General features: G+C 37.3%; 1 protein-coding gene and 1 long non-coding RNA gene across 3 annotated transcripts in view; both read left to right on the top strand.

Moving 5' to 3' along the window:
* LOC105551239 (glypican-6) overlaps positions 1-18430 on the top strand; it is a 1217642-nt gene that overhangs the window by 570831 nt on the left and 628381 nt on the right. The gene's annotated exons all lie outside the window — the stretch shown is intronic.
* Positions 587-16442, top strand: LOC105551237. The gene is made up of 3 exons (XR_001007837.1): positions 587-2575; positions 14300-14302; positions 16323-16442. It is a non-coding gene; the product is annotated as an uncharacterized LOC105551237 (long non-coding RNA).

The following is an 18430-nucleotide window of genomic DNA, read 5'->3' as shown; positions in this document are numbered from 1 at the left end:
ATCGGCTCATTCCATTACAGTCTTTTTCTCAGGGATAAGGTTTTCTAAGTCAATATTTTCCCAAATGCGTGCCCTTTTATCTTGCACTAAATATGGTAGTCTTTGTTTCTTCAATGGCCACGTGAGAACAGAAGGAAAATTTCTTCTCAGAGAAGACCGAGCAAAGCAATATTCTTGCCAAAAGTTATCACAGTTTAATAGCAAGAAGGAATGTACACTTCTCTAAACAAAATGTGCTATGCTTTCTGATGCTGACACCATTTATTTAGTCTTATTAAATAGCTGGTAAAATGATCCAAGTTTCAGAGAAGCACAAGCTGTAAGTGGCTGCTGCATGTGAAAAAAATAAATAAATAAAAATAAAAATAAAAATAAAAATAAGGCAGCCCCCAAAAGCAGCAGGGAGAAGAAAAAAAAAAAAAGGCAGCCCCCAAAAGCAGCAGGAAGAAGAAGTGTGCAGAGTCTGGGAGGATCACCTTTCTCCACAGCTTCACCTTCTGAACCCAGGCACCGATTTCCTCTCGCACTCCTCCTCCTGATATTCGTTCATTCACCTTATTTCTACACTCTTGCCCCTTCCATATTTTTAATTAACTTTTGTCTTTGTGCTTGCACACTTGCTTTGCCTTTCTTTCAATCTATAGTTATTTTATGGGTGGCTTGGCACCTCAACCAGATGGGAATTAAGTGGAAGGCAGAAGTTGGCGTGCACACACAACCTCTAAATAAATGCAGGCCTGGGAAGGATGATTCATGCTTTACCTCTGTTCTTTCAGCTGCAGTCAGTATTTTTCCAATTTTGGTAGGCACCAGCCTCACCTGGAAAATTGTTACAACAAAACATACTTTAACTCTACTCCAGACCAAGTAGGGCTTAAATCTCTGTATTTATTTGCCAAGTAGTTCAAAATTTAGTAGTTGGGGGAATGGGATCACCAACCATTCTGGTTTGCCCAGGAGCGAAGGATTTCCTGAGCTGTGTGCTAAAGCCTGAACACTTCTGAGTAAGTTGAGACATTTAGTCACCCTATTTAGGGTTGAAGATCAGGGCCAAAATAGTGCATGCATCTGTCTGCATTCCATCTTTCGATCCTAATTATTGTAAAATACCATACAACCCCCACTTTTATGGGTATAACATAGATATGTTACTTATCTATTCTTATTTTTGTATATTTTTTGTTTATTGCATGGTTTATTACATGTAATGAGAACAACAATCTCATGACATTGATTTTAGAATTAAATGAGATAAAATATGTAAAGCACTTAAGATAATGCCTGATACTAAGTGTTCAATGAATGTTACATATTATTTCTCTTTAGTTCCAAAGGTATTTATTTTCTTCTTGGTTTCCTGGAATACTACTCTTTGGTAAAGGAAGTTTCTCACTGGTTTTCTAAGCCGGCAGTGGTCTGAGGCATGCCACCATTTCTTTGAGCTGTGATGTGTTACATCATCTTCTTCCAAGACAGGCCCTCTTAGCTAGTGTGCTAACTGGACTTTCTCTCTCTGACTCGAAGGAGCTGTGCCTCAGAAGCTTTGTGGAGGTAGAAAGGCTTCTCCACATGTCCCATGATAGGAGAGGGATTCTACCCACCTTCTTTCTGGATTCTTCTATGGACTCTAATGATTTGTTCCTCAGTAGTGTCTATTCCCGGACCCAGCAACTGCTTTTTGAAATTTGCTTGCAGACATCAACTTTGCAACTCTTTATCTCGTTCTCAGCACTTCAACTTAAGGCTAATATTAGACCAAGACCCACTTCCTCTAGAAATAAATCCTTTTCTCCCCTATACTTTCTTGGTCAAATAAGGTTACAGACTTATTTGGCACTTACTTAAGTAGTTTTTTTTTTTTTTTTTCTTCCTTAGGATGGTTCTCAATTTGTTGACTGATGAAATCATAAAACATAACATAACCCTCTAGGTAGCAGAGAATGTGCTTTGTAACATCATCCAGCGCTCCTTGTTGTGTTATCCTGCAGTCTTAGTAATCCACACTGTCTCACAGATCAAGCCCTTTGCTCATTCTGTCTGTTCTATGCCAAACATATTAATAACACATACACCAGAGGACTGCTGGCACTGCCCCTCCCCAGAATAAGCAAACAAGTCATCTTTAAAAGCAAGTTGTTTCAGCTTCTTTGATAGGAACTAAGTTACATACAAGGTCACAAAGTACATCAGTGAACTAACTGGAAACACAACCCAACAAGGCTGACTCCCAAGCCTGAGCACTTTACTAGATCACGCTTCCTTCCTCGGTGAAAGGCTTCCCAGGGCAGGAAGAACTGGAGAGCAAGCCTCTAAATTATACATGATTGTTTGTCTCATTTTCACTCCGTGGCTAATTGAAGACACAGGGGAGTGCTGCTTTTTTGGCTTAATCTCTCTTAGTATCTCATTTGTCTCACAAGTGTCGGGGAGTGCACTCTGCAGGTTAGCTTTGTGAACGGTCGAATGGAATTTGGTGAGCTTTGAGGAGTCCTGGGATTACAAGTTCTGTGTCTTGGTTCACACCGCTCTGTGCAGTTCCCTTTTGTTTGTTTCCTCATTTGCCATTTTAAAATAAATACATTGTTTAAAAAGTCAAGCATAGAAGATCCACAGTTGATAGGAAAGGAATGTGAATCACTAAAGAGAAACCATTGAAGTATTTAAATGACCAAATAAGGAACATGGAAATGTTTCTACTCCTATAAATTTTAAGCCTGTGGGGAATCAAACTTGGATTCGTTTTAATAACAAAAGTTCAGAGTTCAATGTACCTTGTTCCGCCTGCTGAAGATTAGCACTGTGGTGGGAGTGTCCATCCAGGTTGCCAAAACCACAGTTCTGCACAGTGACTCACAAATTATAATTTTTGCAACGTTTGGAAGAAGAATTTCCATATCATATCTGACAATATACTTTTGGCCCATAGCCCTGAATGCATTACTTTTTATGTAGTATAGGCTCAGTGCACTTTTGAGAATTAAGCAACAAAAATATTAATAAAATGTCACTGATGATAAAGAAAAGTAATGGCATCAACTAACATTAGATAATTGTAGGATGATATATTGCTTCTGTATGGAATTTTTGTTCTCATCTATGAAGATATCAGCATTGCTTAGGTTTACAGATGTCTGTGAGAAAACACATCACCCTCTGTCAGGAAGGGTCATTGACTATTAAATTAAACAATAGACCTAAGTGTGCTCACTTGGGCTTGCAACAGCTAAAGCCCTGTGTCTCCTGCTTGGTCACTCCTGTCTTGTATTTAATATGGATTTCATGCCTTAAATGGAGTTTTCAAGGATAGAAATGGAGGATTTCAATGGGACAATCTAACTTTGGACATCTTGTGATGATGAGCAGAGAGGCATCATTGAGAGGAAGAGTTTTAAAAACAGGTGTACTTCAGAAATATTCAAAGGCGATATATACACAAAAAAGAGAAACAAGAAAAAAAGTTTGTTTAGGAAAGTCCTATAATTTTTTATGTGAAAAGAAATCAAAGGCAAAGCAAATGGAGTGATGCTGTCCTGATAGAAGCCAGGCTGTGGAGGAGAAGTAACAGAATTTAGAGCGTTGGTCCTGCACAGAGTCTTACCAGACACATCCTTTTGCTCGGTCCTCAGATGAAGAGTCCTGTCTCCTGGAGCCTGAGGGCCAAGTGCCCAGTCACACCATCATGCTAAGGAATTGTTCTGGACAGAATCTGGAGTTTTCAACGCCCTCCTGTATCCATTTTTATTACGGATGCTGCTTTGAAGGATGGATAAAGTGCTAGGAAAAGTTGTTGTCATCTGAAAGACCAAAATTCTTTCTACTCAAAACTCTTGTTCTCTACCATGTACCCGGTGGGACATTTTCTCTGTAGTTTTTTTCAATAGTAGGTTCTGACAGGACACTGCTTATCCTCACAAGGAAGGCACTTTTATGAAGAATTTAGCAAAAAAAAAAAAAAAAAAAAAAAAAAGGAGAGAATAAGAAATGGAGATCGTTTAAAGAAAAAGTAAAATGCCACTCTAGTTAGTAATTCTGCCACTTAATGACAGAATTAGTAAAAGTCACGTATAAAGCCTGCATGATGGATTCACTTTCTCAGGAAATCTCTTTAATAATACAACGTTATATTCTGAGTAACAACTTGATGTATAAATTAAATAACTTAACATGAAGGCATGTGTGTCATAATCTTAGAGATGGTTCATCAATAAGCATTTCAGAGACCCCAGTGAGACATATCCTTTTCTGGACTCTAGAAATGGATGATGAAAAAGACAGGGAATGTCTATTTAGCTTCAGTATGCAGCTGACTTTTTTGATGTAGCTCACATACCCCAAAATCTTTCCAAGTAGATTTAAAATGGTCCATTCTTCATCCTGCCTCACTCAGTCTTATGGTATGTGACTGTAGGTGTTCCTGTGTAGTTTTAAGTTGCCCCTCTGCAAAGTTCCTTAGCTAATCAGTACTTGAGCCCATGGTTTTTTCACCTACCTTTCACAGGTTCAGTCTATGCCCTTTGATTTGGCAACTCCTTTTCAAAATATTATCTGTGATTTTCATGGCCATCAAACCATTACCAATCCTGCCTCACCCACTATGGCCTGTGCTGTTTAGACTCTAATAACAAGCATTGAGTCTTACAAGAGATTGCCATTGGCTATACTGGCATCAGATTCATCAAAAAGGTATGGGATGGAAGTACAACTTGCCAACAGAACAACTTAAAATCTTCTCTTCAGGGAGAGATTTTATAGCAGTACATACTGCCCAATAGACATCATTTTGCCATGCAGCAGACAGGTCAGGTGTAAGACGACAAGTTCAGATCAGGCAGCCAGAAGAGCTGCTTTGGCTTGGATGCCTCATACCTCCAGTGGAACCAATACTTCTGACAGATCCGTGGGCATAGCTGTCATTGTATATGATACGGAGCATGCCAGTTAGAAAAGTCACCACATTCAGGGACACTCAAAACTATGAAGACTGTTCCAGATATGTATAGACCAATTTGCCAGCCAGGGGTCATTTTTCCTGTAGGCACTGTTCCTAAGTAACACAGTTGGTATATAGCAGGTGGCCAGGAGAGTAGAACTGGAACATTCACTGGGGCTCAGGTCTTCAAGAAGAGTGTAAGTCTTTGCCTACACTCCTGGATTAATGGACAACTCCATTCTGTCTCACTTCTCCTTAGAGCTATTTTTAAGAGCACTAGAATATTAGCGACCATATCACAAAGTATCTTATATTTTTAACTTGATCAGGAGATAAGTTATGCTAATATTATGCACTTTTCTTCTAGCTCTCTTTTGTATATTATTTTTACCAGAATCCTAGACACTAATGACACACTTAACGACAGAATTAGTAGAAGTCATTTATAAAGGCTGCATGCCAGATTAACTTTCTCAGGAACTCTCTTTGATAATACAATGTTATATTCTGAGTAATATCTTGATGTATACATTAAATAAGTTAACATGAAGGCATACGTGTCATAATCTTAGTTGGAGTTGGTTCATTGGTAAGCATTTCAGAGATCCCAATGAGACATATCCTGTTCTGGGATCTGGAAATTGATGATGAAAAAGACAGGGAAAGGGTCTTCTCTAAGTGGCCTGTACTTGATTGGAGGAGACCATCAGTTGGTTTAAAAAGCTAGTAATCTAATTTCAGATACAGTCAAGTATTGAAGCAGACAGAGCATGAGGAGTGGACTTCAGGAAAGTCTTCTCTTACCAGAGAGCTCAGCCAAGGCCTTTGGGAGGAGATGCCATCTGAGTGGATAAACAAAGGGTGAGAAAAGGACATCCATGCAAAGCCAGAACATTCCAAGAGAAAAAGGAGCAAACACAGATGCCCAGAGATCGTAAAATACTGCATATATAATAAAACAGTGATAGCAACATGTACTGTACTTATTGCTAATGTTTATTCTGCTTACTGCATGCTAGACACTGTGTGCTAGGTAGTTAATCCTCATTATCTCATTTTGTCTTTCTTTTTATTGCTTCAAGAGGCGGGGTCTTGTTATGTTGCCCAGGCTGACCTTGAACTCCTAGGCTCAAGTGATCCTTCTGCCTTAGCCTCCCAAGTAGCTGGGACCACAGGCGCACACTGCCTCCTGGCATTCTCATTCATTTTCCAAACTATGTAAAAGACTTTACAGATGAGGAAACTGAGGCCTAAAGAAGTTCAATTATAGGGTTAGAGTCATGTAGGTTTTAGGGTTCACATCTGAGATTTGAGCCCAGTCTCAAAGTCTAGAGTCTAAAGCATTCTCCTCAAACTAAACCTGGAGTTTTCTAGAAGAAAATTGTCGTTGCCGCCTTCAGGCCTGCTGAGCTTCTGAAAGCTAAGTGAAGCTGCAAAAGAAATGAGGCTGAGAGTGATCGTGAAGAAATTAAAAGCACGTATATTTGGTCAAGCAAACATTACTTTGCAGTCTATTAGCTACAGTTAAATATTTAACACCTTGGAAAGCTCAGGGTTGATGACATTTTCAAATTGTCAATTTCTGTTTACATTGGGGCAGTCTGCAGCATTACTGTGTTCAAAAACAGTTGGACTAGTCTTACTTTGCCTTAATTGAATGGTTCACTTTTAACACCCAAAGCAGAAGTTGGCGAATGTCGTCTAAACAAACCAATTTCAACAGAGTTTTAAAGTTACTTAGAGATATAATGCTGTCAGAAAATAATTCTCTGAAAAGTCACAAAATTCTGCAGCATGACTCATTATTTGCAGACTGTTTTTATAAGAAAATGATTGGCTTTTTAAAAATGTATTGCTGCAGCCAGCAACAATAAACCCCCTTTGGAAAACACATGATTCAGTTTCATTTGCCTTTAAAGCCTTTTTTTTTCCTCTTTTTTTCTTTCTTTTTTTTTTTTTTTTTTTTTTTGGTTTACTAAGCACTAGCCTGGAGAGAAACACCCAAGTATCTGTTCACTGAGAACTACGTAAAAATAATACAATCTAGGTAATCTCTCAACATTGTACTTTGCAAATATAGGGAGTACAATTTCACTATGTTAATAGTGTTATTATAATATAGCAGTTATTATAACATAGCAGTAGTAATGATAGCTTACATGTATTCAGCCCTTACTATGCACTGGCGCAGTTCTAAACACTCTAACAACATCTCTGAAATAGACACTAAGAACATCCTCTTCTTACAGATGAAACTGCTGAGACTGAAAGTAGTTACATAACTTCCCCCAAACAGATGAGGGCAAATTGCCAAGTGGCAGAGCTGGGATTTGAACCCAAACTCTCTTTTTCCACCTCAGTGAATTATCTCCAGAAGAGTGTCCATAGCATCTTATTTTGAAACCCAGTTTCATCCTGGGATAATGAACTGATATGATCCAGATCCATCAATACATTTCTCTTACCTATCTTTTCAAGGTATGTTCAGAAAAAAAGAAAGAAAGAATATATTGTATTTTAAAGCCAGCACAAACCTATGCTTCTGCCCTTGGCTTCACTAGAAGAAGTTTGGAAACCCCTATATAGTAGGCAATTACTAAATCAGTTATTATGCTTGGGTCTGTATCAACTTTGTAAGTGACATAAAACATTTCATCAGTACTTACCTTGTCCCTGTTAAACCATCAGATCCATCCCATTCCCTGCTGACTGGTTTTCAGGCTTTCAGAAACATCAGATGGCTGTGGCAGTAAGTAGGATGTGGGCCATCTTTCCACCAAATAATGACCAACTATACAGAACAGTTGTGCTAATGTCATGATTAAGCACCCTTGCCCATCGACCAACCTCTGTCTGATTTCCTTATCCATAGAGATATCTCTAATAATAAAGGATAGAACTTCAATCCACATCTGGTTGAGTTCTAATCCAGCAAACTTCCAAAAAGGACATACTTACCGTTCCTCAATCATCTGACCTCGATCCAGTGATGTAACTGAGTGTGGCTTCCTGGTTGCTGACCATGCTATCATAATTGCATAGCCATAGGTAAAAGGATCTCACACAGGGGTTGAAACAGGCGATCAAGCAAGTTTTAATTTAAATTCCCAAGCCCCGTCTCTTGCTTTCTCATATTCTTCACTTTTCTGTGTTCTTATCTCTTCTATTCCTTCATTCCTGTTTTTCCTAACTCTTGTGCTTACTAGCAACATTAAGCCCAGCTAAGCCTTTCCATTTGCCAAGATAACTCGCCTAACCAGAGCAAATCACATCTACCTTTTTGCTCAGGCATTCTAGTGTGCTCTGACACGATTACTTTTTTGTTGCCAATGAGGTTTTTATTGTTTGCTTAACAAAATTATTTCATTAAGTGAATGGCTTTAGAGATTCATTTGGTTTTATTTTATTACTGGCTTGGGGAAAAGATATACAGCTTTTGTTAGGAGAATATGCCAAAAAAATAGAATCGGTACCTATGTAGACATTATTGTTATGATTTATTTCCCTGTATAGTAATAACAGTATTTTATAGGTTTACATGAATACATTTAATTGCTGTTCTGAGAATTCCAAAGCTGATGTGTACAAGGGTTACTGCTGATGCCTGGTGCAGGCTGAATCAGTAAATTCCAATCATTTGTGTATTTGTACCTATGTGTATCTATACATTATATATCTACATCTTCATCTGTGTCTATTTGTATATATATTTCTGAGACCAGCTAAGAGTTCCCTTTCATTAAATTTCTGTTACCATATTAAAAAAAATACTTTCTACTAAAATATATTAAGGGAAAAGCAAGTTATCAAGTCCACCGGACCTTCATTTATAACACCAGAAGAACACTCAGTGTAAGTGAGATCTTGAAAGAGGAGTCAAAGGTGAGCTTTTTCAATGCTGGTAATTAATTCTTGCTTTGCATAGGCTAATTGAGGGCAATCATTGAATACTTGATGTCATTTCATTTCCTAGCTGTCAGTGGGACTACAGCCTGCTTTCCCTGCTAAATCTGTTAACCTCTGTGCTTTCTTTTGCTGTTAGAGGGATGTTCAAGATAGAGGGGCACCAAGAGCTTTGTTCTTTTTTTGTGAATGTCAATATTTTTCTTCAAAAGAATGTTGTTCTCCTTTGACAGATTTTTTTTCTCTTCCTAATGTCTCTGTTAAGGCACAAAAAAAGAAGCAGCAACTTTCTGTTACTGTTGGTACCAAAATGAAGAGAGTGAATTATAAGAGAGATTTCTTAGGTGGTCTGCCTTACTTTGTAGACTAACTGGTGCTCAAATTCATGCAAATCTACTCACTAACTTGTTCTGCAAATAGTTACTGAGTATCTATTAAGTCATAGCATTGTGCTAAGTATTGGAAAGAGGTGAGAAAGGAGACGTTAACTCTGCCTTTAAGCAGTTCAAAGATCACTTTTGATGTTGAGGTGACATCAGTGCACTTGTTTAGGTACGGCCTTTGGCAAAACCGGTAATATTTTAGGTGCCCACTTTCACCATTCTTGTACCTGTTGTTCTGCCAATCTTCTATACAAGGACAAATTATTTATTTCACCATCTTTAATCCCTTTAGCTAACTCTCCACTCTATCTCACCTCTCAACCCTACCCAGATAAATCCCATTCCAAGCAAATGGCTTCTTTGGCAGTAGTTGAGGCCATACAGCCAAGTCTTTCCCATGGGAAAATGTGTGGGAATGTGTGCCTTAAGTTTCTGGGTTGGCTGGATACATTTGCCTTGATGGCCAATGAGATTACAGCCATGTTTTGCATCCATCCAATAACTCAAGAGAGCTGCAGCCAATCCAAGTGGAACAAATCATTTTTCTTCTAAAAGATCATTGAGATAAACACTTCTGGATTATTTATTTGTTTGTTTAGTTTTGCTTAAATACTTGCCAATCTAGATTTTGCTGTATGTTTACAACTATCCTTTTACATTTTAAAAACATTTTATATTAATCTGCCAAATGTAATTTTCTATCACACACTGCTTTTCTTTCCAGTTTATTATTAATATCACTTTCTATGCATATTTGTGTGTGTTCCTCGAGAGGAAGGACTGAGACTAATATCTTTACAAGCCTCTCAGAACTTAGTATTGGGGCCACCAGTGGAGGAGCTGAGTACATTGGACTGAATTCACTGGGTTTTAATCAATGTTAATTACTATTTTTTGTATAAACAAAATAATTTACATCCAAAATAGCCTTCTAACATACTTGATGACCATCTAAATCAAGTTTCTTCCTTCAGCTTATTCTGGTGTCTTTGTTAAAAATTATGGAATACTTGTTTATAATTCCATATTGAGATGACAGATAACTTGGAAAAATGATAAAAGCCTCAAAGTATCTATGGACCATTAGAATATACAGTGAAGTTATAGTAATCCTGCAACTAGCTACTGGGTGGCGTGCCCCTCCATTTCACTATTTTCCATCACAAAATAATGGGATGCAAGTTCTGTGATTCAATTTCAAAGAGATAGTTTGATTATCCCCTGAACACCTAAATGGCTTATGTTAGCATCGTATATGCTATATGCTATATCTGCCCCAGTAATCACTGTCTCTTTTTCATATGGGCCAGTTCTTTGTTCTTTTGTTCCTTGTTAGAGGCCACCTTCATCCCCAATTTTTCCAGAGGCACCACGCATGTACCTTAGAGCTTAATGTGGGGAAATGACACCCCATGTCATCTGGTGAATGGGGACACTCTTCCACTCTATAAAGAAAGACCATTCTGGATATTCCCTTAGTTGTGTGCATATAATCCCCTGGGACTGGAAGATGCTACTCTTCCACTGGTGGAGTTCGTGGTGAAGAGTTGAGGACATTGTTTTTTCCTTATGGATCCAAGGAATGTGACTTGTCTTACAAATGGAGAACTAGACCCAATACACATAGAGATGAATAACTAGATCAGGGAAAGTGAGGCAAGAATAAGGCAAAAGTAGTCCAATAATGTATTTATTTATTTATTTATTTAAATATTTATTTATTTGTTTATTTTTTTTTTTTTTTGAGACAAAGATTCTCGCTCTGTCGCCCAGGATGGAGTGCAGTGGCGCGATCCCGGCTCACTGCAAGCTCCGCCTCCCGGGTTCACGCCATTCTCCTGCCTCAGCCTCCCGAGTAGCTGGGACTATAGGCCCCCGCCACCTCGCCGGGCTAATTTTTTGTATTTGTAGTAGAGACGGGATTTCATTGTGTTAGGCAGGATGGTCTCTATCTACTGACCTCGAGAACCGCCCTCCTCAGCCTCCCAAAGTGCTGGGATTACAGCCGTGAGCCACCGCGCCCGGCCGCCCAATAATTTGTAATTGTTCATGAAAGTCATTAAGAGGTAATGAGGATGAAAACAAATATGGATTCAAGACCCGAAAATGTAAAAAAAGCATTTTTTTCCCGCAAAGTGTGAAGAAAACATAGCAGTCAACCTAGAATTAAATATGTGTATTAGATTCATTAATTGAAAACCAAAAGAAATTAAAAAGCAAAGAAACAAAAAACATTGTTTTCCTTAAGAGAGTATCGCCATAGGCTACACATATAGTCAATTACATCCCACCATATTAGATACTATTTGCTATTGTAAACAATTAGCTCAGCCATCATTGTGGGTTTATGTTTTCCAATCTTTACATCTTCAAATGACCCCTGGCTTAGTCAGTTTGTTAAAAACAGCATATAAAACAACCCCTAAAGCCTTCTCTAAACTGGTACACAGCATTCTTCATTATTAAACAGCTGGCACTCTAACTATATGAAATTTCATTAAATTAACCTTAATGACTTAATGGTTCACAATCACAAAAAAAATACAATAAAATTTTAAGATGTAACTTCTACCCTTATCTAAAATCACTTCTATTAAAGATTTGACAATGTTAATGTTTAAATCAAATCATAGAATGATTCAACAATAATCTGCATTTTATTTTTAACTTTAAACATCTATTTTGGTCATTGCCTTTATGTTTCTTCATATTTATGCTTCCTGTTATAGTAAAAACTTATTACTATAAAATGACTGATTTCATTTTTAATTTCTGTTTGACCTTGTCCTTATTGACTGAAAATCTATTTTTTTGATGACCTACATTGTGTAAAGTACTGTTATAGGCACAGCGTAAAATGTTTAAGCTCCTATTTCTGAGGGTCTTACAGACTAAAAGAAATACATAGTTATACTTTGTCTACTCTTTACTAACAAAAGTCTTTTTCAAAAGCATCGTTTTGATCCTTTGAAGACTCCAGGAATTATTTCTATTTTGTGAATGAAAAGCCAAGGTTCAGAAACAAGCAACATGCCCAAGTTAAGGGATGGTTACAGGCAGAACCAAGATACGGATTTTGTACACATCCGGGATCCTTTTCCCAATATTTCTGTCCCTAGAGTTGAGGTCCTAAAAAATTATCTGTTAGAAGCATTTGAAATTGTTACTATATGAAATATAAAGAAGAGGAGCTTTTCAAAGGCCATTAGTAAAATTAGAAATGATTTTATGGGAGAGTCCCACAAATTAGGATAATGTGATCCTCTGAAAATGTCTGAGACTGTCTGAGCCATGATATTAGATGTAGGACACAAAAGTCAGGGCAAATACATCAAGAAAATATTTTATATGCCCTTTTCTAACTGTGTATACAAGTGAAATATCTATTAGGGTCAGCATCTTTTGAAAAATTGTATATATATATGTATAATTTTAATTAACAAAAATTGTATGTTTATGTTATACAATATGATGTTTGATGTATGTATACACTGAAGGTGACTAAATTTTATTAGCATATGTATTACCTTATATATTTATTTTTGTTGGTAAGAACATTTAAAGTCTATTTTTTTAGCAATTTTCAAGTATACAATATATTGTTCTTAATTACAGTCACCATGAGATACAACAGATCTCTTGAACTTACTCTAACTGAAATTTTCTACCCTTTGATCAACATATTCCCAATCCCCACACCCTCTAGCCTCTGATAACCACCACTGTACTCTCTACTTGTGGATTCAACATTTTTAGATTCCACACATGTGTGAGATCACGTGATTTTTATCATTCTGTGGTTGGCTTATTTTATTTAACATAATGTCTTCTAGGTTCATCCATGTTGACCCATAAATGACAGCATTTTCTTCTTTTTCAAGGCGGAATAGCATTTCATTTTGTATATATATCCCATTTTCCTTATCCATTCATCATTATTGGACATTTACGTTGATTCCATGGCTTGCCTGTTCCGAATAGTGCCGCAGTGAACGTGGGTTGTGCATACATCTCTTCTACTTGCTTATTTCATTTTCCTTTTCCAGAAGTCGGATTGCTGCGTCATATAGTAGTTCAATTTTTGATTTTTTGAAAAACCTCCATTCTCTTTTCCATAATGGCTGTATTAATTTACATTGCCACCAAACATGTGTAAGAGTTCCTTTTTCTCCACATTTATACCAACATTTGTTTTATTTTGTTTTGATAATAGTCATTCTAACAAGTAGGAAGTGAAATCTCATGGATTTGATTTGCATTTACCTGATGATTAGTGATATTGAGCACTTTTACATGTACCTGTTGACCATTTGTATGTCTTCTTTTAAGAAATATTTGTTCAGGTCCTTTGTCCATTTTAAAAATCAGATTTTATATATATATATACACATATGTGTGTGTATATATACACATATGTATGTGTGTGTGTATATATATTTGCAGTTGAATTATTATGGCACTAGGATTCTGGGTAATATGTATTTATTATTTTCTTTAAGTTCTGGCTACATCTACAGAATGTGCAGGTTTGTTACGTAGGTAAAGGTATGCCATGGTGGTTTGCTGCACCTATCAACCGATCACCTAGGTATTAAGGCCTGCATGCATTAGCTATGCTGCCCTTCCCCGACATGCCCCAGTGTGTGTTTTTCCCCCCATGTGTCCATGTGTTCTCATTGTTAAGCTTCCTCTTATAAGTTAGAACATGCAGTATTTAGTTTTCTGTTCCTGTGTTAGTTTGCTGAGGTTAATGGCTTCAGGCTCCATCCATGTCCCTGCAAAGGACATGATTTTATTCCTTTTTATGGCTGTATAGTATTCCATGGTATATACCTACTTTTTTTTTTTTTAGCCAGTCTATCATTGATCGGCATTTGTGCTGATTCCATGTCTTTGCTATTGTGCATAGTGCTGCAGTGAAGATATGTGTGCATCTATCTTTATAACCGAATGATTTATATTCCTTTGGGTATATACCCAGTAATGAGATTACTGGGTCAAATGGTTTTTCTAGTTCTAGATCCTTGAGGAATCACCACACTGTCTTCCACACCGGTTGAACTAAATTTATCTTCCCACCAACAGTGTAAAAGTGTTGCTGTTTTTCTGCAACCTCACCAGTATCTGTTGTTTCTTGACTTGTTAATAATTGGCATTCTGACTGGGGTGAGATTATTGTATCTCATTGTGGTTTTGAGATCTATCTATCTATCTATGTATCTATGTATCTATGTATCTATGTATCTATCTATCTATCTATCTATCTATCTATCTATCTATCTATCTAAATAAGAGAGAAAGTATACAGAGTAATATAATAAATTTCCATGGAGCCACCACCCATCACTGTTTTTCTCTGGAGAGTCACATGAAATTTTCCAAACTATACTGGAATCCCCATCTTCTCCTCCTATCATATCCTATTATGCAGCCTACACTGCAGTCTAGATACTTCTCTCCCAACCTATCAAACATATTTATGCTTCTGTGCTTTACTGACTCTGTTCCCTCTCCTAGAATAATCTTGCTGTTTACGTGAAAGTCATTTGTTCTTTAAAATTTTTTCAATTGCCCACGTAGAATTAATTGCCTTCACCTCTTTGTTCCTATAGAATTTAGTTAATACCAAAAAATAAAAGGTAAAGACTATAACCTCATGTAATATGTAGTTATAAAATGTTATAAATGGTTCAGGGTCCTTCATTTTACTACACAGTCCCACAGAAGAAGGAGCATATCTATTCTTCACTGCAGTGTCCCTGTGCCTAAGGTACTGCTGTGTACATAAGGGAGTACCTATACAGTGAATATTTAATGAAATCAAGAAGAGATAATCAGAGGCAGGGTGGGGATATGGATTGAATTTGATTGACAGATATAATAGTAAGCTTTATTCATGACCAAGACAGACAGGTTGTCTGGGGTTGAGAACTATTAGAAGTAGTATCGTCCTGGAGTCCAGCTCACAGAGCAAGGAGACATGAATATTTCCCTGTAGTTACTGGACCAGAACAACCTGCACAGATTCATTGGAAATTGTTTTCTTCCTTCCATCCAAACAATTCTACACTACTAGGGCCCCAGAGCAAATAGAGATGTAGGGAAATTTCTGTTTTTGTAACGTACTCCAGCTGAGTAAGCATTTTCAAACCCCTTCCTCAAAAACATGGGTTTTACACATGTGGCTCTGCTCACACTGATTTCCCACTAAAACACCTAGCCTTCAGCTTATGTCTCAGATGCAGAAGTAAATTTCTAAGCCCAAGGTTCATTGGAGTTTATTCTTACCTATTTTAGAATCCCATTGCTGAAACCTCTTGTCTACTTCCAACTGTTGGGTGTCTTAAAAGAAGTGGTCTGTTTTGATTTCCATTTCTCTGATGGCTAGTAATGATGAGCATTTTTTCATGTGTCTGTTGGCTGCATAAATATCTTCTTTTGAGAAGTGCCTGTTCATATCCTTTGCCCACTTTTTGACAGGGTTGTCTTTTTCTTGTAAATTTGTTTGAGTTCTTTGTAGGTTCTGGATATACACCAGTTAGAATGGCGATCATTAAAAAGTCAGGAAACAACAGGTGCTGGAGAGGATGTGGAGAAATAGGAACACTTTTACACTGTCGGTGGGAGTGTAAACTAGATCAACCATTGTGGAAGACAGTGTGGCGATTCCTCAAGGATCTAGAACTAGAAATATCATTTGACCCAGCCATCCCATTACTGGGGATATACCCAAAGGATTATAAGTCATGCTGCTATAAAGACACATGCACACGTATGTTCATTGAGGCACTATTCACAATAGTAAAGACTTGGAACCAACCCAAATGTCCATCAATGACAGACTAGATTAAGAAAATGTGGCACATATAGACCATAGACTACTATGCAGCCATAAAAAAAGATGAGTTCGTGTCCTTTGTAGGGACATGGATGCAGCTGGAAACCATCATTCTCAGCAAACTATCGCAAGAACAGAAAACCAAATACCGCATGTTCTCACTCATAGGTGGGAACTGAACAGTGAGAACACTTGGACACAGGAAGGGGAACATCACACAGCAGGGCCTGTTGTGGGTAGGGGGAGGGGTAAGGGATAGCATTAGGAGATATACCTAATGTAAATGACGAGTTAATGGGTGCAGCACACCAGCATGGTACATGTATACATATGTAACAAACCTGCATGTTGTGCACATGTACCCTAGAACTTAAAGTATAATAAAAAATAAAGAAAACAAATAAATAAAATAAAGTAAAATACATGTTCTATGTCTGATAGAACAGACATATAGGCAGACTATGCATAAATCACAGATTTTTAAAGAACTAGTTGTGAAAATTTAAGGGAAATAATCAGTTAAGACACAGTGAAATCAAAGAACAATTGACTCTCTGCCAAAATATTGACATGTATTTTCTGGGTGAATTTTGGGTTGCCTAGAGTTTGGTTGTTAGCATTAAAGATTCAGAAATATAACAATTTCAGCTTTTTTGAAGTTGATGCAGATTTCAAAAATGAATTCCACTTAATCAATGCAAAATAGTGGTGTGGATTACTAGAATCATTATTTTTAAAACAGCACAAAACACAGACACTAATACTTGTATCAACATGGCCAAAATATTTTCTGCTTAGGGAACCTGTGTGGGAAAATATATTATAATAAAATAACAATTTGTGTGAATAATAAATGTAACTGTTACCAGAACCCAGAAAAAAAAAAAAAGTGTCTGTAATTTTATGTATCCTTGAAAAGAAATTCTCAAAGTTGCTTAAAATCCATGTTTGAACTTCCTTGTAAATTTCAGTTATATTCCAATCAATGATTATTTTTTCCACCGAAATGAATGGCTGATTGTGATATAGTGCCTCAACACATGTGCAGATAACCACAGTTGAGACACAGATTGTGTCTGAATGCTGTGGGTTTTCAGAAGAGGCAGTGCTTCTTGGAGGATGTGAATTTAATCTGAACTTTGTATAATAGATAAATTGAATTTAAATGGAAGTAGCAACACACCTGGAAAAACTTCAACAGAGTTTCACAGGAATAAAAGGGAACGTATATTTAAGAAAAGGAAGTAATCTCATTCCCCAAGGAAAAGATTTTAGAGGCATTAACTAAGTCCCTTAACTAACAAGGTGGCATTAGTTTCAAGAAGAAAAAGGGCACATTTCACTGGAAAGCCAGTGATTAGACTGTTAAAATTATGATTCTAGGTGACAAATCTGGCAGCATCAGAAGACTAGAAACAAGGGTATTATTTCAAAGGCTTGTGATTATCCAGACGTTAAAGATAAGGACCTATATTAAAGCAGAAGGAAAGAAATATACTATAGAGAATATGATAAACGAGGTAGAAAAGAAGAATATAGTCTTTCAAAAACTTCTGTAAGTTTTGAAAATGGATCACATTGGCTCTCAAAATTGGTTATGTGTAATTATCATCTGGGAAATTTTTGAAAAGACCCATCGCCGTGGTAATGTTTCTGAAAGCCTAGGGTGGGGCTTATGATTGGTATTTTAAGTAAATGGCTCAATTGTTTCTGACACAGATGGTACATAGATCACAATTTGAGAAGCACCAATTTAGTAGAGAGCTGAAGAAGGAAAGAAAAGCAAGGTACTGGGGAACTATCAAACAGTTATTCTGTGCAATTTGCTATGGCCATTGTTTTCTGTTTTTAAACTTTATTCACTAGACATTTGTTAATTTAAATATTTTAGAAGACATAAGCCGGGCACCATGGTTCGTGCTTGTAACCCCAGCACTTTGGAAGGCTGAGATGGGAGGATCACCTGAGCCCAGGAGTTTAAGAACAGCCTGGGCAACATAGCAAGACCCCATCTCTACAAAAAATTTAAAAAATCAGCCAGGCAGAATGGGATGTGCTTGTGATCCCAGCTACTTGGGAGGCTGAGGTGAAAGGATCGCTTGAGCCCACGAGGTCGAGGCTACAGTAAGTCATGATTGTGCTGCTACACTCCTGGGTGGGTGACAGACCTTGTCTCAAAAAAGAAAGAGTAGGGACTCATCAATAAATTTTGAAAAGGAATGGTAATAAGGGTAAAACTTGTCTGTTAACGTACATTAAAATGGTAAAATAATTGTAGGAATGTCTAGAGTTCTCAGGTGACTTAAGGCCTCCATGGTCAGTGTGGGCACCAAACACTCAGATGTTATTTTCAAAACCATAAGGTTAGATAAAAGA

The sequence above is a fragment of the Mandrillus leucophaeus genome, unplaced genomic scaffold, assembly GCF_000951045.1.
Source record: "Mandrillus leucophaeus isolate KB7577 unplaced genomic scaffold, Mleu.le_1.0 Scaffold511, whole genome shotgun sequence".
Classification (NCBI taxonomy): Eukaryota; Metazoa; Chordata; class Mammalia; order Primates; family Cercopithecidae; genus Mandrillus; species Mandrillus leucophaeus.
The sequence above is the reverse complement of the archived record's forward strand: the minus strand, read 5'-3'. Positions and strand labels throughout refer to the sequence as shown.